General features: G+C 36.1%; 1 long non-coding RNA gene across 3 annotated transcripts in view; it reads left to right on the top strand.

The window, feature by feature from the left end:
• LOC136792388 (uncharacterized) overlaps window positions 1-27,191 on the top strand; it is a 516,901-nt gene that overhangs the window by 375,346 nt on the left and 114,364 nt on the right. Inside the window, exons 3-6 of one of the 3 annotated variants that reach the window (XR_010836098.1) lie at window positions 2,519-2,582; window positions 6,030-6,187; window positions 17,209-17,320; window positions 21,801-21,872. This is a non-coding gene — a long non-coding RNA (uncharacterized lncRNA). Of the gene's footprint in view, window positions 1-2,518; window positions 2,583-6,029; window positions 6,188-8,526; window positions 8,591-17,208; window positions 17,321-21,800; window positions 21,873-27,191 lie in introns of those variants that run through there. The other 2 variants (XR_010836097.1, XR_010836099.1) reach the window with 2 other exon arrangements.

Consider the following 27,191-nt stretch of genomic DNA (forward strand, 5'->3'; position numbering starts at 1 on the left):
GTGGCAACCGGTAATCTGGGAAAAGAGAAGCAGCTACACTCACAATTTTTTGTATTTTCTCTTCTCGCGGTATGTGGGTCTTGCATTTCTTGCATGTGGGAAGAGTGTTAGGAAGCGGTTTGCAGGTTGCTCTGCTGATTGCAATGAATTGCGTATCTTAATTCTATTAAAAGTATTAAATCAATTTTCCTATGCTGTTATCTATATTTTTGTTATATTTTCCAGTAAGGTCTTCTCTCTCTCTCTCTCTGTTTCTATCTCTCTGTCTCTGCCTCTCTGTCTGTCTCTCTCTTTGTCTCTCCTCTCCCATAAGGTGTGTGTGTCTGTGTCCATGTATGTGTGTCTGTGACTATATATGTATATACTTAATAATCAGGTCTTCTGGGGAATTTTACCAGCTTGATTTTGAAGTGTACTGCAAATTTCAGAATATCTCAATAGTGACCAGCATAGGACCTTGAAATATACAAACGTTATTGGTAGTGGTAAAAGGCCACGAGGCATAGCTTTTTAAAACTTAATATGCATGTAAATCTCCTAGAGAACTTGTTGAAATGCAAATTCTGATTCAGTAGGTCTCAGATAATACCTGCGATTGTGCATTTCTCCCAAGCTCTCAGGTGACGCCAGTGCTGCTGGTCCATGGATCATGTTTAGAGTAGCAAAGGCAGAGTGGAACTCACGGGAAATATGGCAGAACTGAGCTCAAATCGCTGCCCGGCACTTACTGTATATGTGACTTCCGTATGTTTTAAACATCTCTATTTGTCTCAGTGTTGTCGTCTATAAAGTGGAAAGTAAAACCAAGACACAGGGCTGTTGCTGTGACATAGGATGTCATGTCTGTACAAGAACTTGCTAAATAGTCCATGTAGAATAAATGTTAGGTGCTCTCCATCTCTCTCAGTACCGAGGACTATGACCGCAAAAGGTCATGAAGAACAAGACAATCTTAAATGTCCAAGGAGGTGTTTTCCAGAACGCTATAAAATATTTTTTGAAGTGTCAACTTAAAACTTTCTCCAAGAGATAAAAAAAGCTTACTGTTGCAATGATCATTGTATTTCAGAGGTCTCAACCTATGAGAAATTTTAGTTTAAATTTCATCAGAGTAATGCTAACTTCTATGTCCTTTTATGGTCACTATTGAAAGAAAGTCAATAGAGAATCATGGCTACATCAATACTACAACAAATATCTATGTAAAAAATGTAAAAAGAAGTGCAAAAATGTACCCACATGTGTTCTACACATAATATCTGAGTATAAAAATAACAACTGAATGCTATATTCCATGTTGATCAGTGTTTTTTATCTCTTAAGTTTGGAAAATATATTTAAAAGCAAACAATAAACAAAAGAAATGATGCTTTTTGAGGCATCTGATTAAGTTTTTCTTTTAATCTATTTAAATATCTACTCTTCATGTGCCCAATCCTTCAGACCTTTCCTTTTTTTGTATACTTCAGGTTTTTTTTTGTTTGTTTTTTTTTTTTTTTGCGGTATGCGGGCCTCTCACTGTTGTAGCCTCTCGCGTTGCGGAGCACAGGCTCCGGACGCGCAGGCGCAGCGGCCATGGCTCACGGGCCCAGCCGCTCCGCGGCACGTGGGATCTTCCCGGACCGGGGCACGAACCCGTGTCTCCTGCATCGGCAGGCGGATTCTCAACCACTGCGCCACCAGGGAAGCCCTATACTTCAGTTTTTATAGCCAGGTGATCTCATCCAGTCTCATTTTTAAAAATACCACCTGTATTGTAATGATTTGCAATTTACATCTTCAATCAAGTCCTTTCCTCTGAACTCTATATTTTAAAGTATTTGGGCCAATTAAAATTTGAAGGCAACGGAAAAGATGTCCAGAGTTTGAGCTGTTACTGGTTTTACATTGTAACATAACATGCTTTACAGATTTATGCTTACCGTAATTTCCATATAGGTATCTAATGGATGTATCAAAATGAAAATATCTAAAACTTAGTGCCTAGTCTCTAATCCTACCACCAAGATTCTTTAGTAGCTCTTTTTTTTTTTTTTTTTTTTTAATTTTAAATCTCAGTTAATGGTGACTCCACTCTTCTTCCTGCTCAGGCCAATAATCTTGGTGTCATTCCTAGGTGCTGCGTATCTTCTACCCCACAACCTGATCAATCAGCAATCTATATTGGTTCTGCTTTTGAAATATACCAAGAATTCAAACACTTCTCATCTCCCCACCTGCTACTTCTCTGGTCCAAATCTTCATATCTCGTATAAATTATTACATTAGTCTTCTAAGCTCCTTTTGTCCATGGACACCTTCAGCCTGAGTATTTAGCAGGAAAAAATAATTTAAAAAATTTGTTCAGACTCATGACATGTCATTAACATGACAAAGGGGAGAAAAGAGGCACTCCTCATCACCACTGTTGGACAAGAGCAATGTGTGATAGGAAAAACCTTCATTAGTCACCTATGGGGTCAGAATAAGCCTTGTAATGCACAGAACCAAATTACATGCAAATTTTTTTCTCTTCCAGGATCCAGTTTCCTTGGAAATAAAGGCAACAATGAAAGTCAAGAAGGAATCTCAATGAGTTAATAGTAAGTATAATAGGAAACATTTTCCAGCGTCTTTTGGATACTTTGTTAAGCACTTTAACACATTATGTCATTTAATACTATTATATCAGCTTAGAAGGAAATTGAATTTCAAAGAAAATAAAAGTTTTTTTAAGTTCACAGAGTAAGTAAGTCTTAGAATCATAATTTAAGCTAAAATCTGTCTGGCCCAGATCCTGAGCTAACACCTAGGCTATTTCTTCTAAACGTTTTTTTTTTTTTTTTACTTTACTCAAATAGCTGTTTGATTTCATTAGATTTCTGAGAAATATCCAACACGTTCAACAATTTGTACATTTAAAATTTTACTTAATTTACATAAGAGGATTTTTTTAACTCAAAGACAGATGTCACCTTATTTTTCATATGGGTCCTATTGAAAAAAATTACAAAGGCTTACTGAATATTCTAACATTAATTAAGAAATTATAAAACAAATATGTAACACATTCCATAAATTTGTAAAGCATGTAGTAATGTTATAATAAAAAGCCCAGTAACCTCTCAGGTTCTGGAATCATTTCTAACACTAAAATGTTTATATTGGTCCTGTATCCTTTAAAATGTAGATTTTTAACATTTCAATTTTTTGAATCTGCTCTAAGTCTGTTTTTACCTATAGGAAATTAATTTACTGCTTTAATTTTAGGTTCATTTTATTACTTTTTCTCAGCTCTTTCAAGTTTCTTCGTGACCATCAAATTGGCTTTTCTCTTTCCTCTCTTCCTTTGGCAAAATAGCCACAAACATGATACTAGTTTTTATTTATTTATTTTTTGAGAGTTACGTTTTATTTGGTGGACATACTGAGGACTTCAAGTGTAGGAGGTAGCATCTCAAGTAACCCTGAGAAAACTGCTCCAAGGAGGCAAGGTGGGGAGCCAGGATATATAGGAGTTTTGCAACAAAGGGCAGGTAGTAGGAACAAAGATTATTGTTAAAAAAAGAAACGTAGGTATCTCAAGTTAAGGAATTTAGCGCTTTTCTGTGGCAAGAGTCTGGGCTCACTGATATCATTCCTTTGATACGCACCTTGGCTCTCTGGGGCCCGTATCCTGTGTTTTCACATCCTGGGTTTCCTCAGGGCTCCCCATCCAGAGTGGCTGCAGTCTGATGGCTGCTAGATGGCAGGTCTTCTTTGTTTCCTTCCTGTGTTCTCTCAGGGACTAGTTTTTAGCAGATAAATTATTTCAACTTAGCAAGTATTTGTCAAATTAAAAATAGGTTCTCAGCAATTTCTCAAGATTTTATTGATCAAAAATCAATGATTGCCAAAAAATTAAACAAAGATCTTTAAAATAATCAGTACTTTATTGAGTACTGAAGGAAATTGGTTTTTATGAAAATGTGCAGATTTATGGTTTACATATTGGCAGAGATGGAAAGAGAGTTAAAATCTCTTTGAACCAATTTTCTCTTTTTATAAATAAGGAAATGTATGCCCAGAGAGATGTGGTGATTTGCTCAAGGTCACATTGATAACCAGAAAAAGAGTCAAGAAAAAGATAATGGGAGAGCTAAAAGCCAGTTGTTTCTCTTTAGAATATAACTTCTTAACAGTTCTCTGCTTCTGCTCTTGATCTCTATAGGTTATTTTCAACACAGCTGCCAGGATCATCTCTTTAAAATGCAAATCAGATCATGTCACTTTTCTGGTGAACCCCTGAAAATGGCTTCCCATCTCATCGTAAAAGCCAGTCTACAAATGCCTGCAAGTCCCTACATAATCCAGTCCCTTTTTCCTCCTCTGACATCATCCCCTACTTTTATACCCATTACCTAAGTTCCTTCAGCTGTATTTAGCTTCTAGCTGTCTACTTTTATACCCATTACCTAAGTTCCTTCAGCTGTATTTAGCTTCTAGCTGTTCTTCCAACATAACTGTCGACCTTTCATGGTTGGTTACCTCTTCCTGAAAGCCTTCTATGAAATGTTTACATGACTACCATCTGCTCAAGTTTTAGTTCAAATATCACCTTTTCAGTGAATCTTATCTTGTCTTTATTTCAAACTACAACCTCTCTCTCTCCTTTAACCAGCTCTTCCAATTCCTCTTATGTGTCTTACTTTTTTCACCACTTGTATCATTTTCTAACATCTTCTAACATCCATCTATTTATCACCTCTGTTATTTTTCGTCTTCCCTCATTATATTGAAAACTCCAAAAGAGCAGCTTTGTCAATTTTGTTCTCTGGTATACCCTATGCCCCTCAAACAGTCACAAGCACCTAATGAGTATTTAATGATTAAGTAAATACATGAATAGGCTGACAACAATTGTTTGAATCTTAGTGTTCACTGAACCTTAATAAAATTGAAGTCTGAAAAACCAGAAGTTAAACCAACATATTATTATAAAATATTTTGAAATGCCCAAGAGGAATCATATTACTCATATTACAATATAACTGCCATGGTATCATAAAGTATGGAGTTAGCCAAGTGCAATTTCTTCAGATTTGGAAAAGTATAATAAGACTTGACTTTCTGTGGGTTGATACTAAAACTTAGGCATATGATTTTTGGAAGAAGAAACCGACAATGCTGATCAAATGTGTCTTTAATAGTCAGTGTTTTACCACAAATGTAGCTCCAAATGTTAGCTTTTCAAACACAGCCTGGTGAAAATGGAAACACTGATTTAGCATCTTGGACTGCTAGTTTTCTCTAATTTAAAATGTCATTTTATGCAGCTTGAAACGTGGAAAGCACTTTTACATGGAGTATATCCCTCACAAATTTGTAAGATAAACAGAGAAAAATCATTTCTTTTCATGTACCCTGAACTTCTTCCACACTGAAACCCAAGCACTCCTTAATCACCTCTGAGATATTGAGTCAATGGAAAAATAGTTTACAAGCAATTCTGTACTGGTAAGATATAGCTGCCACTTTTTCACTGATTAAGGACTATTTATTTTTCTACAAGTAACTTAAATATTATCTCATTTGTTCATTTATTATTTTTTTCTCAATATCCCATATCACTTTGCAGTGCTAACATTTGAGACAATAGATTCAGATACACATTTTATCAGATTTTAGTTGTACCCTATCTCTTTTTGTTTTTCCCATCAGAAAGTGATCTTGCTGAGGCTATGGATCATATAATGGAGAAAGCACAGGCTTTGGAGTGCAATGACGTGAGCTAAAAGCCCAGCTCTACCACTTGCTAAATGAATATCCTTCGGTAAATTCTTGAAGCCCTAAGCTTTAGCTTCTTACTTGGAAAAAGCAAATTCTATTGACTCTGTCAGACTGTCATAAGAATTAAAAATACTTGTGCAAAGCATCTGGCCTACTTATTTAGCAAGTGCTAATATAGCTCTTACGGAGTACCAGGCAAAGTTTTAAGTACTTTACATTTATTCATTTTAATCCTCCTAATGTTCTGACAAGTTAATATTTTTATTTGCTTTATTTTACAGGTGAGAAAATTGATGCTTAAGAGGTTAAGTAAACTTCATAAAGTCATCCAGGCAAAAGGCAACAGAATTAGGACTCAAATCCAGACAGATTGGCTTTAAGGTTTGCACTGTTACAGCTTTGCTATCCTGCTCCACCAGAGAACAGAAACACAGTGTGGGTAAGTGGCTCGTGCAAGATCATACAGCCAAAGATAGTGCAAGCAGAATTAAAATCTGCATGTTCTTACTCCTGAATGAGACCATTGTCTAATATGTCAAACTCCTGCCAATTAAGTGCATTTGGGCATTCATAAATTAAGGTAAACTTGACTCATTGAAGTCCATCCTAGCTATGGGTTCACAGACTGCAGCTGTTCTTTCTCTGCAGGAATCATGGGGATAATATCTACCACAAAAAATTATGTTCTATCATTAAGTCAATTTATATTAATGCTCTTTGTTAAGTATGAAGTGCTATGTTACCAAAAGTGTTCAATACCAAAGTTATTAATATTCAGATTGGTCCGCTTTCTAATGTGAGTTAAAAAATATAGGAAAAGGTAACTAAATTTATGAGGATAAAATAAATGAGAAAAATATGCCATTTCTCTCAAGGTCATCATGATCATGAGCCATTCCTAGAAGATTTTTTTTTTAATTTATAAGAGATTTCAGTTCTCCCACTGAAATAATTACTGATTGAAATGAAAATTAGTATAAAAAATACCCTAAAACATAATAAATATTTTGGAATTTCATACTACTTTATAGAGACATAAAAGTCCCAGATATGGATTAAATTTAGTTTTTAATTTTCTAAAAAAATGTTAATTTTTGTTGATTTTGTTGTTGATTATAGTGGTTAATCTGCATAGACTGCCACAGAAAATTCAAAATCTTTAATGTGTAGACTGTTTTAGAGAGAAACCAAAATAATGGTCATTTAAATAACAGAGAAAACTTTTAAAGAAGCGCATACAAACTATTTTAAGTATGTATATAAATGTATTTAAAGGACTAACAGATGTTGACAGACTGATTAGTTTATAGTGGACTATTGTTTCAACAGTAGTTAAGTTTTTCCCGACAATTACAGAGAAATGCCTCACTTGTTATAAGAAGCCCATATTATGTTCATCTTCTAGGTTCTCTAAGATAGAAAAAGTAGCATATCACCACGACCCTGGTTTCATTAACATACTGGCAAATAATTAAGTTATAATAATTTACTTACAGAAAGAATATGGGAATCTTTGGCATTGTAATAATCAGAAAGAGCCTTCCTTGAGTTCTATATTTCACTTTTTAGAATGACTGAACCATTTCTATTTCTGCAATTTTTTTAAATGAATACACTCTTGTCTCAGATTAAGTGGGAGAATTGGATGTCTCTTGTATCTCTAGCGTCCATGCTTCCTTTATTCTTCCTCTGATTTCCACTGAAAGATCTAAAATAGGATAATCAGAACACTCCGTATCCCTGCCCACATTCATTAATGTAGTGGTTGGCAGATTACCTTTATAAAAATGCCCTTTTCATAGTGTATCGTAGAACTTTTTTCTGGGAGCTCTTTTCTTCTTCTGAACGGTGTGGTATCTACACATAAGAACTGAAACTGGGCTAGCCATCTTGCCAGTGAGTGTGAAGCCAGTCTGGAAACAAAGGCTGGGTAAGACATGACTTACGGTTCTTCTACTGATGGAGTTTATTCAATTACATGAGCCAATGAATTGCTTTTATTACTTAAGCCAATTAGCATTGTTTTTTGTTACATGTAACCAAAAGCATTTAACTGATCAGTTGGCAGTAGCCTTCTTCAGTTTTATTCCCTATGTGTAAAAACATGAATTCATGAGTCTAAACATTGAAATAACACAGTTGATTTCAAACAAACAAAGACAAACCTGTAATCAGAATTTCCACTGTTCTGTACATAGTTCCCAGTTATCCCCAAAGTATTCATTTCTCCCCCTCACCATTATTTAAATAATAATAATAATAATCAGAAACCTAAAAAGCAGGTATAGTGGACTCAATTGTTCCCCTACACTTCTCCGTCCCCAATTTATAAGTAGAATCCGCAACTCCCAATGTGACTGTATTTGGAGCTAGGACCTTATGCAGGTAACTGAGGTTAAATGAGGTCATCAGGGTGAAACCCAAAACTGATAGAACTTATATTCTTATAAGAAAAGGAAAGATATCAGTCAGAGAAGTCTCTCTGTCTCTCCGCACACAGAGAGAAAAGGCTATGTGAAGAAACACTAAGAAGGTAGTTATCTGCAAGCTAGAGAGGCTTCATCAGAAACCAACCCTGCTGACATCTTGATCTGGGACTTAACAATTCTCCAGAACTGTGAGAAAATAGATCTCTGTTGTTTAAGCCACCCAGTATGTGCTATTTTATACTTAAATCCTAGAAGACTAATATAGCAGGTCTTGAGACATTAACATAATATTATTTCAATATTTAAATCAGCTGTCATGATTTATAAGAAATTCTGAACTTTATTTTAGAAAGAGATCAAAGTCGCAGTCCTTCCACTTTTCTCCTGGGAGATTGGATGTATTTAAAGAACTAAACGGGGGCTTCCCTGGTGGCGCAGTGGTTGAGAATCCGCCTGCCGATGCAGGGGTCACGGGTTCGTGCCCCGGTCCGGGAAGATCCCACATGCCGCGGAGCAACTAAGCCCGTGAGCCATGGCCGCTGCGCCTGCGCGTCCGGAGCCTGTGCTCCGCAACGGGAGAGGCCACAGCAGTGAGAGGCCCGCGTACAGAAAAAAAAAAAAAAAAAAAAAAAAAAAAAACTAAACGGAATCACTAAGGACACAAATTGAGGTGACTACAATAAGTATTCGTGAGGAGGGTGATGTTTGGAGGACCGAGAGGATAAAGGCTTCCTCCTCTTTACTCATTACTGTATGTGGTTGGTGAGGTTCGATCAAGTCAGGAAACGGAGTCCTTTCTTATTCTCCTAGGAAAACACTGATCGTTACTTGGCCGTGAAAGCAAGTTAAAGACATCCCTTATAATCAATTACCCTAAGTGACCACGCTTCTGAATGCCAACCAGTCAGTGACAGGCCATGCTTCTGCAATCAGCCAATCAGGAGACCGCCTCAGTTTAGCAAATGCACGTCTGAAAATAAGCCAGTCACAGTCTCTCTCCAGCAGCTTGAATTTAGGTTCTTGGTGCCTCTCTTCTTGATTTCTCAGTTTTCCATTTGTCAATTATATCATCACATCTATAATATTTTCAGTTATTCTGGCATATAATTTCCATGGGCATAGAGTCTTGACATATTTCACTTTCACTTTTCTTAACTTTAATACTCTCCATTATTATCCTTTTAAGAATATCTCTTGGATGAATGACGGTAGCAATTGCTCGCTTTAGGATCATTATATCTTTAACCTTTCATAAGGTCTGAAGAAGAAGGACGGCATTAAATAGTATAATGTGGGGACTTCCCTGGTGGTCCAGTGGTTAAGACTTCACCTTCCAATACAGGGGATGTGGATTCGATCCCTGGTCAGGGAGCTAAGATCCCACATGGCTCATGGCCAAGAAAACCCCCAAAACATAAAAAGCAGAAGCAGTATTGTAACAAATTCAATAAAGATTTTTAAAATGGTCAATATCAAAAAAAAAATCTTAAAAAACAATAGTATAGAGCTTCCCTGGTGGCGCAGTGGTTGCGAGTCCGCCTGCCGATGCAGGGGACACGGGTTCGTCCCCCGGTCCGGGAAGATCCCATGTACCGCGGAGCGGCTGGGCCCGTGAGCCGTGGCCGCTGAGCCTGCGCGTCCGAAGCCTGTGCTCCGCAACGGGAGAGGCCCCAGCGGTGAGAGGCCCGCGTACCGAAAAAAAAAAAAAAAATAGTATAATGTGTCTACCATTTGCCAGACATTCTTACTATAATCTTTAACTTTTAAAAATAGTGACAACTTTTCCTATGGTAACTGCTCCCCAAATTAAAGTAATTTGAATATGCATGTTTCTATGTTGATTAACATTTTGTCTTAGGTCTGCCTCATTTAATAGTTCATAAGTCAGTCTAATTCTTGAAATTTATTTCAAGGATTTTTCATTAGATTTCTACAATGGAGATTAGGAGAGGTGGTACAGATGGCAGAGCCAGAAGACCCTGAGCCCACCTCCTCCCACAGGCACAACAAAATTACAACTATATACAGAGCAGCTATTGATGACCGAGACCGAATTTACCAGAAAATATTTCCTACATGTAAATATATGAAGAAGGAAGCACAACAGATGGGTAGGAGGGGCAAAGACACAATATATTTGAGACCTGTACCCCCCAGTAGGTGATCCACAACAAGGGGATAGTTACAATTGCAGAGAGTGTCCCCATGGAGCAAGACTTCCAAACCCCACATTGGGGTCCCCAGGCTGGGGGCCCTGAATTGGGTAGATGAGCCTCCAGAACATACAATTTTGAAGGTCAGTGGGGTTTACTTTTGGGAGCCCCACAGGGCTATGGGAAATAGAAATGGCACTTTTAAAGGGCTCCCACAAAATCTCACATGCTCCAGGACCCAGGGCAGAAGAAGTAATTTGGAAAGAGCCTCAGTCAGACACACCTGCTGATCTTAGAGAAACACCAGAGAGGCAGGAGGCATCTGGAGCTCACCCTGGGGGCATAGATAATGGCAGCAACCACTCTGGGGGCTCATTCTACCATAAGGACACTGATGCTGGCAAACACTACTTTGGAATCCTTTCTCTAATTTCTTAGCACTGGGCCCAGCCCCCGGCCCCCAACAGACTGTCAGCACCAGTACTGGGATGCCTCAGGGCAAGTCACTGGCCCCAGTCACAAGCAGGCTGGCTGCCCTAAGAACCCCTGGTTCTGCTGTAGACAAGGCCCTGTCCTGAGGCCCAGCACCTGATCTCACACATCATTGTGCTGGTACCAAAAGCAGCTTTACAAGAAATGTTAAAGGAATTTCTCTAATTAAAAAGGCCAAAACAAAACTAGAAGCATGAAAATTATGAAAGGAAAAAGCTCATTGATAAAGGCAAATATATAGTAAAGGTAGTAAATCAGCCATGTATAAAGCAAGTAGGAAGCTTAAAAGATAAAAGTAGTAAAATCATCTATATCTGCAATAACTAGTTAAGGGACACACAAAATGAAAAGATGTAAAATATGATGTCAAAAACAGTAAATGTGGCAGGTAGGGGAGTAAAAATGTAGGATGGTTAAAATGTATATGAACTTAAGAGATCAGCAACTTAATATTAATTAAGTCATTGCTGCATATAAACTCCATGGTACACATACTGTCATGATAAATGGTATTAATTAACCTGATTGATGAATCAATGGGTATTAATTATAAAATATTGTCGTGTGTGTTTGTATATACTTCAAAATATTGATGTGTTATTTTTCACATTAAAGTATTATATTAAGTTGTGCTGCATATTATAATAATGCTATACACAAACTTCTTTAAAAACTTCTAGAATAAAACAACTGACTTCCTGAAATAGAGGAGAACTTGCATTAAATCATTTGTTACAAAACAATATGTAGAATATGTGACACTTTATCAGGCAAGTTGGATTCTCTGATGTCCCTTTCCCTCAATTTACCATTTCACTGATGGTTAAATATTTATGTCTTTCAGCATTTTTTTCAACACATAAAATCAAAATATGACTAGTAATAAAGCTATAGAATTTTGCAATCATAATATTTCAAAAAATGTGTTCTGTGTGACACTTGTTCTATCAAATGTAAGCTGATTGATTAAAACGTGATTAAGGAAAGCTAAATAGATTTTTTTTCTGTAAGCTTTCTTACAGTCTGCATTACACAAATATAAATCAAGAACATGAATAGGAGGGTGGGCAGGTAGTTTTATTCGCAAGCTTATGTATCTACCAACCTTTTCTCAAAGACTGTCTCACCGAACAAATGCTCTCAAAACACAGATTGAGATACACACTGTTGGATGGAGCATTCATGATTCACATTCTCCCTATTTTGCAAACTGAAATTTCAGACATCTCTGTCACTATTAACTACAAACTTTAATAGAAAACGTAATGGCTGTCTATCAGGCTTATAAAGATTCTTTCTCCTTTAATACCTATCATCAATTTTGTTTTCCTTGTCTGTAAGTTAGGAAACACATTCATTATTGGTATTCTTATTTTACTTCTATTCCACCTAAATGTAGGTGTCATATTAATGATGATACATTACATTTTCAGTACTAACTAGTAATTTTAGTGATGGTTTGTTCTCCATGAACAACTAGTGGTTGACTAGCTAGACTACTAAACTAGAGGTTTTATTTTATTTTATAACAAACAGTATCGCTATATATGGAAAGAGCTGCTGCAGTCAAAACCTTATCTCAGCTATACATTTTTAAAACAGATCATCTGGCAAGTGAAGCAAGGCTCTTTCTACCCTGGTAGATATTTTATTAATAGGTCTGCATTCTCACATCCTGTGACTCTCCACTAGCCTGTATATACAGACTCATGTGCACACACACTAACACACCTGCCTATTTCTGTATTCACAGCACATCCCCCCAAACAAGATTAATGCTTGTGGATTTTTTAAAAATATATTTCTGTTTACTAGTATTTGCTTACCTGGGAAAATATTAAACATTGTGTAGTTGACATCGTATTGGAAAGCCTTATATGCACATAAATGACCACTAGAAACATTAAAGGTCAGTGAGCACTAAAGACACACAATTAACAATTCAAAACAAATTTGAGGTATCTTTCTGCTTTCATAATGTGCAAACTAGTAACAGAAATCTTAGCTATTTGCTTTGAGAGACTTAAATATACTGTCTGTTCTTCAGCCTTTGATGAGCCCTTTACACGGCAGTAGTAAATACCTAATTGTGCTAATTCTAAATTACTCTTTGGCACATTGCCAGGTAGACTGCCAGGGCTCTTTTTGATGGAACAGCATAATCTGAACTGGTTTCTGAAAAGCTTCTAATTGACTTTGATATGAATTATGTCTCCTCTAATTTGAATCTCAATCAAACAGAAAATGTTATATTGAATTTGAATGTAATTAGGCTGAATTCAGTAATGGATTCCAAGACTGTTGATTTAAATATCGAGTAATCCTGTGGGCAGTCATCAATATATTCCCAGTTTAATATATTCAGATTTTTTGAACCTAAATATGTCTATATATGTTTCAATTCTTGCATTTTCACATATTATATTCCACAATAAATTAAGACCAAAAAAAAAAGGAAAAAACCCAAATACCCATAAAGAACATGGAATGCCTAACTATATTCTTAAACATTATCAAAGCCACATCTGTTTCTGGAACTTAATATTGCAGGAATAAAATAGTGAAAGTTTAGATGATGGGTATTAATATTCTGTAATTCTTGAGGCATGCAGTATAGAGTCAGCAAGTGAATTGAGATCTATGTTCTTAACCCTGTATGCTTTGTTTACATTAACAGTTTGGAACTATGCTCTTTCCTCCTTCACTTCCAACTCTAAGCTACTTGCCTCCCTTAAGACAGAGAGCTGTGAAATCTACACAATACAAGTAATAAGCCAGGTAGACAGCTCTGTTGAGAATCTGAAGTGGGAACTGACATGGGTTTCCTCCTCCATAGTCTGGAAAATATAACAAAGAGCTGTGAGAGAGGCAGAGAGCTCAAAATGGAGTAAGAGAGGGGGTAGTGAAACCTCAGAATTTGGCTTCCTTGGATTGGTGAACCTGGAAAAGGAGAGAAAATATTTAGAGAAAAAACTGTGGTGATGGTCCCACAACCATGTAAATACACTGAAAGCCACTGTAGTTTATTCTTTAATTAGGTGAATTGTAGGGTATGTGAATTACATCTCAATAAAGCTAGATAAAAATCAGTAATGTTAAGGTTATCTGTACTATTTCACATATTAGATGCAAAAGAAGTTTCCCATTTCATATCACAACCCAGTTTAAATCTAACATAAAACTTAACAAAGAATTTTAAAAACTAGTTAAAGCTCATGTCATTTAGGATAATGGGTGAAAATGTATAAACTAGTAAAATCCAGGCATTTATCAAAATAATAACACCTTGTAACAAAGCAGGAAATTTAAGGAGGATGATGATAAGAAATCCTTTAACCTAATCGATAACATCATAAAATTAACCAAACAAATCAGGTTAATTAACATATCCATCACCTCACTTAGTTACCTTTTGTGTGTGTGTGTGTGTGTGTGTGTGTGTAGTAAGAGCACTAAAACTCTACTCTGTTAGGAAAGTTCAAGTATACGGCACAGTGTTATTAACTACAGTCATCATGCTGTACATTAGATCCCGAGCTCTGTTATTTTAAGACTTCCTACAAAAATATTCTTGAATAATGCATAGAAAGTTCTTTAGAATATTCTTTTTTTAAGTGGTTGATTTTAATAATTAAAAATATAAAGTAGTCACTGACATGGAAAACAAACTATGGTTACCAAAGGTGGGGCATAAATTAGGAATATGGGATTGACAGATACGCACTACCGTATATAAAATGGATTATCTCTGGCAAATTCTGGGTCAACATCCTGAGAATTTTCTGTAAGTTCTATAATTTCTGCATGAGTTTAGTCATTTTAACAGTGTACCTTGCCTCAGTCAGTAGTTTATACCTAAAGTTTCTGATGGTGATCTTTTAATACAGGGAATAACTAATTATGAAAAAAGAACAAAATTATATAAATATATCAGCAGGGTGATGAAAAAACCTATAAAATTTAGCAGTAAAAATACAACAATAATACACAAGTGACATGGAATTAGAAAGAAAATAATTCAATAACAATTATTTACCAAAAAAAAAGAAAAATGTTTTCTGATATGGTTAACAGTAAAACCATTTCAGTTAAAGACAGGAATTTCATGGAGATGCTAACTAATATGATAATTAATTAAAAATTTCTTTGAAGTTTTGGCAAAAGTAATGTGAATGAAAAATGAAATAACATATTTACGTTAGAATAGGACAAATAATTTTTTTTTGTTTGTAAATTCTATAATTTTGTACTTAGAAAGACACACTTGTAAAAGATCCAAAATTCAGTAGAATTAGTTAGATGGTAAAGACAATTGAACATAATAGTAAAAATATAAGTATGTTTTTCCACTTTGGCTGAAAAAAGCTAGAAATAAACATCACAAAAATCCATTTAAAGTAGTAACAAAATTATAAAGTATGAAAAATAACAATTTAACTGTTGATAGAAAACATTTATAGAGATAGTATCTGATTTAAAAACTTAAAATTAGATATGAGTAAAATAAAAGACACATTCCTGAGTGTTAGATTTAAAAACATGAATATAAATAAAACTCATAAGATATTTATAAGTTTATTTAGAATGCTGATTCTGGTAATGGCAGAATCCCTTAAAAAAAAAATATATATATATATATACTGCAGATAAAATAGAGAAACAAACAAAAAATCTACTTGATGGTACCAGATGATACCAGAAGCAGACAGAAACTGGAGAGATATAAATTTTGAAAGAACAAAACCACTAGATGAGAAACATTTTATACTGCTTTTCTTCCTGGCAAACTCCCTAGTTTTTATAGGACACTGACAGTTAGAGACCCTTATATCAGATCCCTTGACATAAAACATTAGTATATAACACTTGTGGAAGTTGTATTCAGTTGGAAAATGGTGCAAGTACACTCACCTCCAATACACATACACGGCAAAGGACTTGTATCAACTATATGCGAAAAACCCTCAAAACTTAATAAGCAGAATAACAGCCCAGTTATAAATGAGCAAAAATTTGAACAGACTGTCCACAAATACAATGTACAAATGTCTACTAGGCTCATGCCATGATGTTCGCCATCAATCGTCAGCAGGGAAGTGCAAATAGAAGTCTCAATAAGATACCACTACTCATCCACTGTAATGACTAAAATTAAAAAGAGCAACATTAACTCTCATACATACCTGGTAGCAATATGAAATGGTAGAACCACTTTGGAAAACGATTTGGCATTTTTTAATAATGTAAATATGCATCAACCATACCATCCAGCAATTCCAATCCTAGATTTACCTAAGAGAAATAAGAGCATATGTCCAGACAAAGACTTGCAGGTGAATGTTCATAGCAGCTTTATTCATAACAACCCCAAGCTAGAAACAATGTAAATGCCTATTAACAAGTGAATGGATAAAAAGCATTATGGCATATCCTTACGTTGGAACACAACTACTAATAAAAAGTAACACACTATTTATTCACAGAAGATGTGTGACTATCACAAGTAGTATGCTGAATAAAGGAAGTCAGACACAAAGGGCAAAATTAATTTATAATGACAGTAAGCATATTAATGACTAACCAGGGCAGGGTGTGTTTGGGGAGATTTGTTGACTGTGACAAGGGAATTTCGGGGGAACATAGAAATGTTCTGTATATTGATTGTTTATACAAGTGTATATGTTTGTCCACATTTATCAAAGTGTTCCCTTAACACAGTGCCCATTATTATGTCATTTATATCTCAATAAAAAACAATGTAATAAATAGCAATATGCCTCCCATTCACAGCTTATAACTCCCTATATTCTGTAAACTGCCTTATTTTTACAATAGCTCTGATCTGACATGTAATTTTTACTTATTTACTTATTATGTCTCTACCACTATAATATAAGCACCTCAAAGTCAGGGATTTTTGTTTGAATTCCATCATTGAGAATAGCCTGACATTTCTAAATATTTTTAGAATAAGTATGTGTTTAATGTAAATTTTATTTCTCCTCCTTTAATGTTATTTTTCTAAGAGGAAGGTAGCTGAGCAGATATTTTAGAATAGCAAAAATAGCTGTGCATAATATCCATGATTATAAAATATATCACACACAAATTTTGCATTTAAAACTAAAAGAACATTTAATTAAATGGAACTGTTTTGACAATTCCTTTCCTTACTTAAACACTAATGGAGTTATCAAGTCACATCTCAAAAATGGAAATTTGTTTGTGGAATCCATGTAATCTAAAGCCAATTTCACAATTCAGTCAAAGTTAGCATTAAGAAATGGTAACAAGGTAGTTGATATTAGAACTTCTGTGAATGTTATTTTTTGACTGACTCTACTTCACTTTATCAATTTAATCTTCTATACTCCTCTTTCTCTCAGATTTTCAAGATGAAACAGAAAGAGACTCCACTCTGATGGAATAGAAATAGAAAAGACCTGTTGGTGAAGTTTGAGGACAGATTTGTGACTTTCATTTCCAGGAACTCAAGAGGTAAGACAGCCACAAAAATAAGTACTTTCCTTCAAAATTCCTTTCCTAACCAGAGGGTGTAGTCATGACACCCATTAAAGCACAGTTTTGCAAGCACAGAATTGTTGAATCTCTTAGCAGAACTGACTTTACCAATCACCTACTCAAATCCATTATGACTTTGCTTATTCTTGAAATATTACAAGCCCTGCAAAAATATCTACCTCCAAACTGAGGTTCTCATGCAGAGAGGATCACTGCCCAAAGCATTGGAATGAGCTGTTAGTTTCAAACTACTCAGGAAATAAATGGATTGCCAACAGAAGTTATGACCTGGCATTAATTAATTAAAATGAAATAAAACTATTTTTCAGTTTGCTGTGTCGTAGAAAGAGTTGACTTTTTATGTACACAGTCTGAAGTAACAATATAAGAAAACTTGTATTTCTTGTAATGAAATAAAAAGATGATGCTTATATGGGTTAAATGCTTTTTTGTGAAAGGATTCATTAGTCTTTCTCATGCTGTAGGTACCTGGTGTGCCTAGAGATTGATCAAATGTCTTGGGGAAAATGAATACACTATAGATATTAGACCCCTTATAATTAAAGACAAAGAGGAGGTATTTCTATAGTCTTTTCAAAATGTGACTTCAATGCTAAGAAAGGAAACTCTTAAACCGCAACTGATAAGGAAGAGTCAAACCTCTCCCTAGAATCAATTCTTCCTAAACTCCTAGGAAGAAAGATTTTGAAGGGGAATTGGTATTGGCTAGCCAGCAGTCCTCACAAGCCTGGCAGAGGCCCGCCCCATTTACAAGGAAAAATGTGAAGAACTGATTTTTCAGTGAAGACTGAAAGGAGATGTTCTTTTACAGAAGGTGATTGCCTAGGAGAATAATATGAATCCCATGTGGGAATTACAATATGTTTCTTCCAGAGAAAGGAAACCACATTTTCCTCAATCTCTGACGAGTTTCCTATGCTGAATCATATAATGTGAATAGACATCTTGCATTAGTCAAAAGAACTCTGAGTTTTGAAATTCATCTTGCTTCATTTAACGTGCAGTTCATTTGTTGCTGGACTCTAAACCTTTTCTTTCCTTTTACCTCCTTAGTGTTTCCTTCTTGTTTTTGCTTTCACTCCTTTTGCATGTATTTTTACTCATCAAAAAATAGTCTTCTGACTTCTCATATCTCTCCTTTACATCAGAATGTTTATAGCTAATTTCCATCCAATTTTCCTAATTGCTCCTGCTTCTCTGAATTCACCAATTCAATTTGACTGTGTTCTGCATCTTTCTAACACCAGTATAATAAAAGAACCCTACTGGGGACTAATGTTTTTCTTTTTTCTCAAGTCGCAATGCAAGATACTCCAGGCTACCTCTCATTTGCGTCTGAGGACTTCAGAAACCTTGTCTTTAGAGGTTTCTAAACCTGTATTCATAGATTTTGTTGGAAAGTAATTATGAGCCCCCTGCTCCCTCACCTTCAGGATGGGCACCATTACCCATCCATTTGCCTCCACCAGACACACTCCTTCCTGCCAAATAATTCACATGCCCCCATGAAATGTTACTTTACATGAGTTCATATCTATCGTGTTCAAGGTTCTGAATTATTTGTAGCCTTTTGTTAAGAAAGTTGAGGTCCTGAATTTGATTTTCTCAGAGGGCTAGGGAGTCATATGCTGAAGCCGTATGTATAACTTGTACCCTAGACTTGGAAACCCATATTCCAGACATATGTTAATGTTAACAAGATGGTTTATGAAAGATATTTGGGTGGCATTAATGTCATTCCATCACCATTATTACAATTTAGTTAATAGTATGTGCTCTGTCAACCTACGGATAGTGGTTGAATATGCATACTTGTTTTTAGAGGGAGAATGTGGTGGATGGCAGGAAAAATATGAATCACGATTTCAGAGGACTTATATTCCAAGATAAACTCACTTTTTTGACTTTAAACAGTTTGCATGGTGCCTGCTACCCTTAACGTGAGAAAAGTTCACTCCAACTCTAAAATAGAGATAAAATTCTCTTTTGTATAACTGACATTTCTACTGAAGCTCCCCCCAAACCAATTAAATCAGAACCCCTAGAAGCAGAACCTTAGTAACATCATTTTTTAAAGATCCTCTAACATGTGTCCGTCATTGAGGATCACTGGGGCATGGAATATGAAATGACAAAGAAGGACTTCCAGAAAGCAAGCAAAAAATGTAATTTTGTTTTGTGCTCAGCAAGTCACAGAATTAGAATTTTCCTAACCTGAGAGAGGGCAACTAGATTGGCTGTGAGTCACTGAGTTAATATACAAATGAAACATTCTCTTCTTGATTGGTAAATCCAGAGCCATAATATTCTTTTGGTCATGCTTTTAACATCAATGTTTTTCATATTTAAAACATACATAATTGCAAATACCAGACTCATTTTCTGGTTTGTTTCTCTTACTAACCATTGTACATTTTCCAGTAAGAGAAGACCACACTTATTTCTCTGGTACTAATTAGCAAAATAAACAGCAGATGTTAGACCAGACTTCATGTATTCAGATTGGTAGCTCTGTTTTCCCTCCATTACATTGCAGTAGAGTCAGTAATACAACTTGTTACATGACACTCTTGGTATATGTGTTTAGTGTGCAGGGAGGGGAACCATGTCTTCCTACAGATACCTGTACTGTCAACCAAGAAAATGTTTGGCATCTGGTGGATCCCTTTATTATAACCTTTTCAGGAAATTGCCCTCAGACTAAGCTAAGTCCTCATTGGACTCTCAGCTTCTCAGCAAACTATTTTGAAATCAGATCTCTGAAAAATCCAGTTTCCTTTGTATGTATTAAAGAATACAAAGGAAAGATTATCTGTGATCTTGTTTAAGGGGTCCTCTATTTTCAGTACCTGTGGAGAGATGCTTCTATTTATTAAAAAAGTGAACTAGAGGAAGCCTGATTTTTTTTTTTTTTTTGGCTTCTTGTCTACTATCAATTATAGTAATATATAACTGATAGTAAATTATAAATAAAATAAGCACAAAAAGATACTCAAAGTTTAGTATAGTTTGAGAAAACATGACCTTAACATCAAATGCCATGTCTTTGACTCCATGTAAGTCACTCTATTCATCAAAATGTTAAAGCATGCCACATTATAAAGATGAAAGCCAAGTTTCTTTTCATTACCAATATCCTCCTGATGAGCGTTAAGAAACTTATATTTTCAACAGTGCATTTGACCTTTTCCAGTTAAATTATCCTCTAAGTGAACTAGATAAAAAAATGAATTATGTTAAAATTAATGCTCTTCCTCATTTTTCAAATATGAACTATAATAAGTTCTTCTACTTTTGAATGGTAGTATCAGATAATGATCTTCTGGTTTAAGCTCTCTCTTGCTATATAGAATCCCACTGGATTAATATTGAGGCAAGTTTGGAAATGAGCCCAATTTGGTCTGATGATTTGGCAGAAATAGCTACGATATATTACATATCCTCGAGCAAGTTTTCTGGGCATACATTTACAGTTTTTATTATGTTTTGTTTTCTCTTTTACTGTGAGGAAAGATTCTTTTGAATCTGTTTTGTAAATGGAGAGAATGTAAGATCTTATCGAACATGTGCTTGTGTACAGAATAGTGGAGGGGACTCTGGGCTGGGAGTTGGGTTAGGAGAGCTCCTCTCACTGCTGACTCTAGGGCGCTCCTGAACCTCGGGGTCCATACCTAGCACAGTAGATGGAGCTCAGCAAACATTTATTACAGAAGACTTGGAGGGATGAAAACTGCATGGTGAGGCCTTTCATTCCTCTCCAACTGTAAAATTACACAAACGGAGTTAATACAATTACATATTAAATCTCAGCCACTAAGTAGGTCAAAGTAAGTTTGGTCAAATTATTTATATTGGGTTTTCCTTGAAATATTCTCCAGAGATAAAGAAGTTATATTGTTTTGATTATGCCATAGTGTTGACATAAAGTGATCATTGGTCAAAAATAAGATAATATTTAGATATATTTTTGTATCACTTGGGAGGTAAGACCTACATGATAGACACAGGTTATGCCCTTCAACACAATACAGTTTGATCTTATGACTTTCAAACTTTTGCTCTCAACTGACAGCAAAGGAAGACTGACTGACATTTGCCAAAGCATTTTAAAGAATCCTGTTGCTACAGGCTCTGTTCAATTGACTCTGAAAGGGAAATGTAATTTTTAGTTTCACAGCCTCTGACACACAGGAACATTCCAAAAGGATGTTCGATTACATGTATAGTGAGCCAACCTACCACATATGCCACATTGAAATTTAAATCCATGTACTAATAATGTACACATCAAAGCATTCAGAGGGATAACGAAACATTCAAGTTTGATTAAGAAAAAAAGCATTTTTAATTCGGTAGAATTTTTTGTTTACATTCTAACTGTATCATCAGAACAAATAATTCTAATAACTATTATTTATTTATTTTGGCTGCGCAGCATGCAGGATCTTAGTTCCCCAACCAGGGATCGAACCTGTGCCCCCTGCAGTGGAAGAGCCAAGTCTTAACCACTGAACCACCAAGGAAGTCCCTCTAATAACTTTTAAACAAATGATTGCCAGTGTTTGTTGTACAAACTGTTTTTTGTTTGTTTGTTTTTCTTTTTGGCTGTGCTGGGTGGCTTGCGGGATCTTAGTTCCCTGACCAGGGATCGAACCTGGGCCCTTGGCAGTGAAAGTGTGGAGTCCTAACCACTGGCTTGCCAGGGACTTCCCCAAACTGTAGCATTATTAATTACACATTATCACTAGTGTGATAGCATATAAGTACTGACAAAATTTTGGGCAAATTTTCCTACAAAAATACGATTTTTTTCTCAGACAGACATGAACTCATTATAAAAGGTGGCAGTTAGCTACTGTATATGATTCCATGCAAATGGGAATCTTCAATATTTTTTATTATAATTGTTATTGTAACTAAACTTTGTTAAGATTTGGTGATGAGTTTCCAGATAATATTTCTCAGCAGGATCTCAACTAATATGTATGTTGTCATGACTTCTAAATGAGTACATTTTTGAAACAAACAATTCAGTCTCATCAGGATGTAAACCCCAAATTACGGGAATTTCTCAACGCAGAATATGACTTTAGAAAGTAAAAATCCATTTGGTTACTCATTTTGGAAAAATTGAATGATCAGATGACATGGATTTTGGATCTGAGTGAAAAATCATCTATTGTTAGAATTTTTGTAATGAAAATAAAAAAACAACATATCTATAATTTTGAACCATTCCTGATAGAAAGGGGATACATATTATTTAACCAAATGTTTTCTGTGTCACATGATTCTATATATCTAGATAACATAACAAAAGAGGTTTTGCATATCTGATTACATTACCAAAACAAAGGCTCAGATGAAAATGTTTATAATTTACTGACATAAACAGATTTCCAGGATTTTCATTATTTGCATGGCTATGTGCTGCTAGCTTAACAGCACTATGTTTAATAAGGACTTAGTAGTTTTGTGTGCCATCAAGTGAAATATCAGTCAACAGTATGATGAGAGTGACCAAAATGCCAAAGCAACCATTGACTGTATCAACGCAAGGACAGCATTCAACATAAAACATGTGGTGCCTCTTCTTTACATTGTGTTTTCTCCAATTGGAGAAAGGACAGGGTTTTAAGTTCTGGGTCACACTTTAAAAATGATATTAATAAAAAAATGATATTAATAAACTGTTCTTTAGACCAAGGAGAATAAATAAGTGGTAAATGATCTTCAAATCATACCATATACATAATGATTAAACAAAGAGGAATAGACCAAGTTCTGAGTATAATAAGTCAGGATAAAAGAAATGTAAATGACCAATATTGAGTAACTTCTCAAAATTAGAACTTCCTTGAAAATGAAACATTTTTAAGTCACAAAATGCTAATCTTTAGTAACTTTACTATATGTAAATACTTTTACAGTTATTACATAAGGGAGAGGTTAGACTAGATACTCTTTAAAATAGCTTCTGAGATTCTGAGATTTCAGCTTTAATTACCCATGTAATGACCTATTGGCTTAGTGTGAAGCAGGATAAAACATCTATTTTATTTGCTTTTTACAAGTTTGCAGTAGATAGGTTATGAGTAAGATTACCTCTAGCCAAAAATTTAAAAACATACACTTTCCATTATTGTAACAATTTCATTGCCCTGGTTTTGATCATTTTGGTGGAAGGGTATATGAGAATACTCTGTACTACGTTTGTAATTCTGCTGAAATCCAAAATTATTTCAAAATAAAAATTTAAAAATTATATTCTTTCTCTCAAATCAAAAATATTTAATAGTAAAATAGCAAAAAAAGTAGAAAGTGACTTTTTATTGGATTAATAATGGCTAAATTATATTTTGTTTTTATTCTTATCCGTATGTATGCAGCACATGCACAGATTATTACTACTGCTGACTACTTCCTTTGCTGTTTTATATAACCATAGTCATTTCTTCAACTGCAAGCCAATTACACTTTGAAACAAATAGGAAATTACACAGCCATTTCAGAGCTTGCTAATCAAGTACGGATACCTGTGGATATACTCCTCCCTAATCCCTGCTGGAGAAGGGGTAAGGGTTGGAATGGAAGGGAATTTTACATTCCTTAGTGTTGGTACCAAGAGATAGAGGAGTTAAGTGAGTGAGAACCACAACCGTTGCAATCCCATTGCAATTGTCATGGCCTGGGTTCCCTGATAAAATACTGAGGCTCTGAAATGTGCTAGCAGGGAGTATTTATTGGAGCATGTTTTCAGGGAAAAAAAACAAAAAAACCACAAAACCCCCCAAGAAACCTGTGAGAGATGAGTAACTGAGGACTGGGTAGAGATGGAAGTTGAACTATGGTGTGGTTGCCTCAGAGGTCCCGGAGTTGTGATGGCTCCGCAAAGCTGAGCTGAATGAGGCCTGGCCTTATGACCCCGTATGGATCCATCATCGTAGGTGCATGCACCCAAGGGAGGGCCATGGCCTTGGATCTATTCAGCTGAATGCCCCATGAGAGGGACAGGGCTAAGAGACGTCAGCACAACCCTGTCAGTAGTTGGGAGAAAGTGTCAGCCCTGCAAGGGGGCTCTTAGCAGCATTCCACAGCATATACCACAGTTCATCTCTTGCACTGCCTGGATCAAATTGCTTCATATAAGAAATCTGCACAGCTTCTACAGGATTCTGATTGCTCCCTTTTCATGGATAAATGTGCAAGAGAAAGGCTAGTGTGACAAACTCCAGCCCCACCACAGCAGCACATCCAGATTGCAGATGGGTGCTCATTACTTTTCTCCTCTATCGCTCATTCTAACCAGTCCCTCTTTTGAGTCTCAGTAACTTACCTGGGAGGGTGACCCTAGCACCACCTCTGTGAAGGCTGAGACCGGCTATGGCTGTTGTACTTGTCTTTTTAACCTTCAAAATATGGCAAGGGAGGAACAGAGCCTCACCAGTGGATCACTTGTGTGTGAAATGCCTTCTTCCCAGTCTCCTTGTGCAATAAGCAGGAATAAAATCTCCTTCTGATAATCAGAGTGAATCACACCCACCACATGGTGACTGTTTTTCTTGGTGGCTCGTCTCTTGGGAAAGCTGCTAAAAGGACCCAACAACTGCCATGACTTAAAATATAATGGCTCTCTTGCTGTGTTTTCTGGTGGAAACACTACCTTTCTGGAAGCTAGAATGATTAGACATGCAGAACTTAGAGATGAGAGAGGAAGCACAAATTCCCTAAGGGGGTCACTGGGAGGGATGATAGACAGAGGCTTTCCTACTGCCATCTTTCATTCCCGGGCCATAGAGGAGACATAGCAAGATACAGTCATTATTGATTTAAGGTATATTTTCCATTCTAAAGGATGACGTCCCATCCTTTCAAGGTGTCATCCCTAAGCCCAGCACCTCAGCTGCACCTCCAAAAGGCTGTTCCATTGTTCTGTCACAGAGAAGCTCCTGGGGGTTGCAATAGGTGATGTGGCCAGTGGATCCCATGGTCTTGTGTGTGTCCTGGCACGTCCTTTGCTCGAAAGTGGGAGTTGCTTGGTCTGATGCAATATTATGCCTGCCCTTGTGTTGCCAAAGCAAACACTAAATAAGCCCTTGAGTGATGATGCTTGTTCAGTCACTGAAGGCAGGAAAAACAAATAAAAACCCGGAACATCTGCTGATTTTAATCAAGATGTAGTTTCCACTTCTAAGTCTATAGTATTCTTAACTTGGACCACTTGTCCACAAAAGTGACCTGTGGGAGGATTTCACACACCACTCTCTCTCAAGGCATCCCTGAGTGAGGCTGTAATGCAGTGTGGTCCATTTTTGGCTCAGGCCCCCGTACTAAGATAGCTGACCCTTCCGCGAACCAAGCTTGGCTTATTTCCAACTCCTGCAGGTTGTTACAGGTTGTTAGAAGCCACTCAACTCCTCCCCAGACACACACAGAACACCAAAACTTCCGGGAGCGTCTTAAAAGCTTTATATAAAAATAGATTGCTATTACCTGGGTATATAATGAGATTTGGCTCTAGGGATATTCCCTGCTAGTGTCTAACTGAATACAAGTAAAAGTTACATGGACATAATTTGTCTATGAATGTAGGTGAAGATTTTCAAAGATCATAACTTATAGTAGGTTAACTGCTACATCTAGATCTAGATCTAGAAACATCTCCAGTTTAACGGTGGGAATGGAAGCCATATGTTTGGACAGAATCAGCAAGAGGGAGTACGTAAAGTAAGGAAAGGAGAGAGCCAACTAATTGCATCATTTAAGCTGAGGGCCAGAGTAGAAGAATCTAAGGAGCTTGAGGATAAAGAAATAGGATAAAAACCAGGGAAATGTGATCTCAAAATATAACAGAAAAGAATGCTTTTAAGAAGGAATATTTATACATTCAAAAGCCTTAGGTAGTAAGAGAGAGGAAGAATACATATAATGATTATTAAAAAGTGAGTGTATATAAAGATTATTTGTTCTGTGAGGTGGTAGTAATTTGTGGATGGTAGTTTTCTTATAGATAAGAGATTTGGGACCACGTTTAAACGCTGAGGGGAAAATATATACTAAAAGGGCTTTTTTGAAAATGAGAAAATGACAGCAAATGAAAGAGTCTACTCTCTTTCTAGATTACCCATCAATGCAAAGAATTTTTTTTTTTTTTTCGTTTACGTATAAGTAAAGCCTAGAAGTCTATTTGCCCAAAAGTTTATAGAAGGGACCTTTGCATCTGGAAGGCAATTAGACTAAATGTCTTTCTCTAAATTTCTTCCAAACCCAACACTCTTTAATTTTATGGTCACTAAAGTAATCATAGTTTTCTATTTGTCTAGTTGATTTGATTGAGCTAATTTGAATGATGAACTGTGTATTTATGAACAGTAGGTAAATGACTTCTAGATCTCGTAAGGTGGTGGACTAAAATGGCTTGGTCATTCTTTCTTCTTCTATCTTCAAATATAAGCTACCGGCATTGTTGGATAACACTGAATATACAAGTTATACTTTTATCTACAATACTGAACCTGTGTTATATATGCATATGATTCCATAGAGTCTAGTATTACTGTATACCTTAGCAGATATTATTAGTAGTAATGATACTATAATTTGTCAAATGCCTCCAGTCGATACCATACATTTTTTTTTTTTTTTTTTTTGCTGTACACGGGCCTCTCACTGTTGTGGCCTCTCCCATTGTGGAGCACAGGCTCTGGCACAGGCTCTGCACGCACAGGCTCAGCGGCCATGTCTCACGGGCCCAGCCGCTCCGCGGCACGTGGGATCTTCCCGGACCGGGGCACGAACCCGCGTCCCCTGCATCGGCAGGTGGACT

The sequence above is a fragment of the Kogia breviceps genome, chromosome 13 (genome assembly GCF_026419965.1).
Source record: "Kogia breviceps isolate mKogBre1 chromosome 13, mKogBre1 haplotype 1, whole genome shotgun sequence".
Lineage (NCBI taxonomy): Eukaryota > Metazoa > Chordata > Mammalia > Artiodactyla > Physeteridae > Kogia > Kogia breviceps.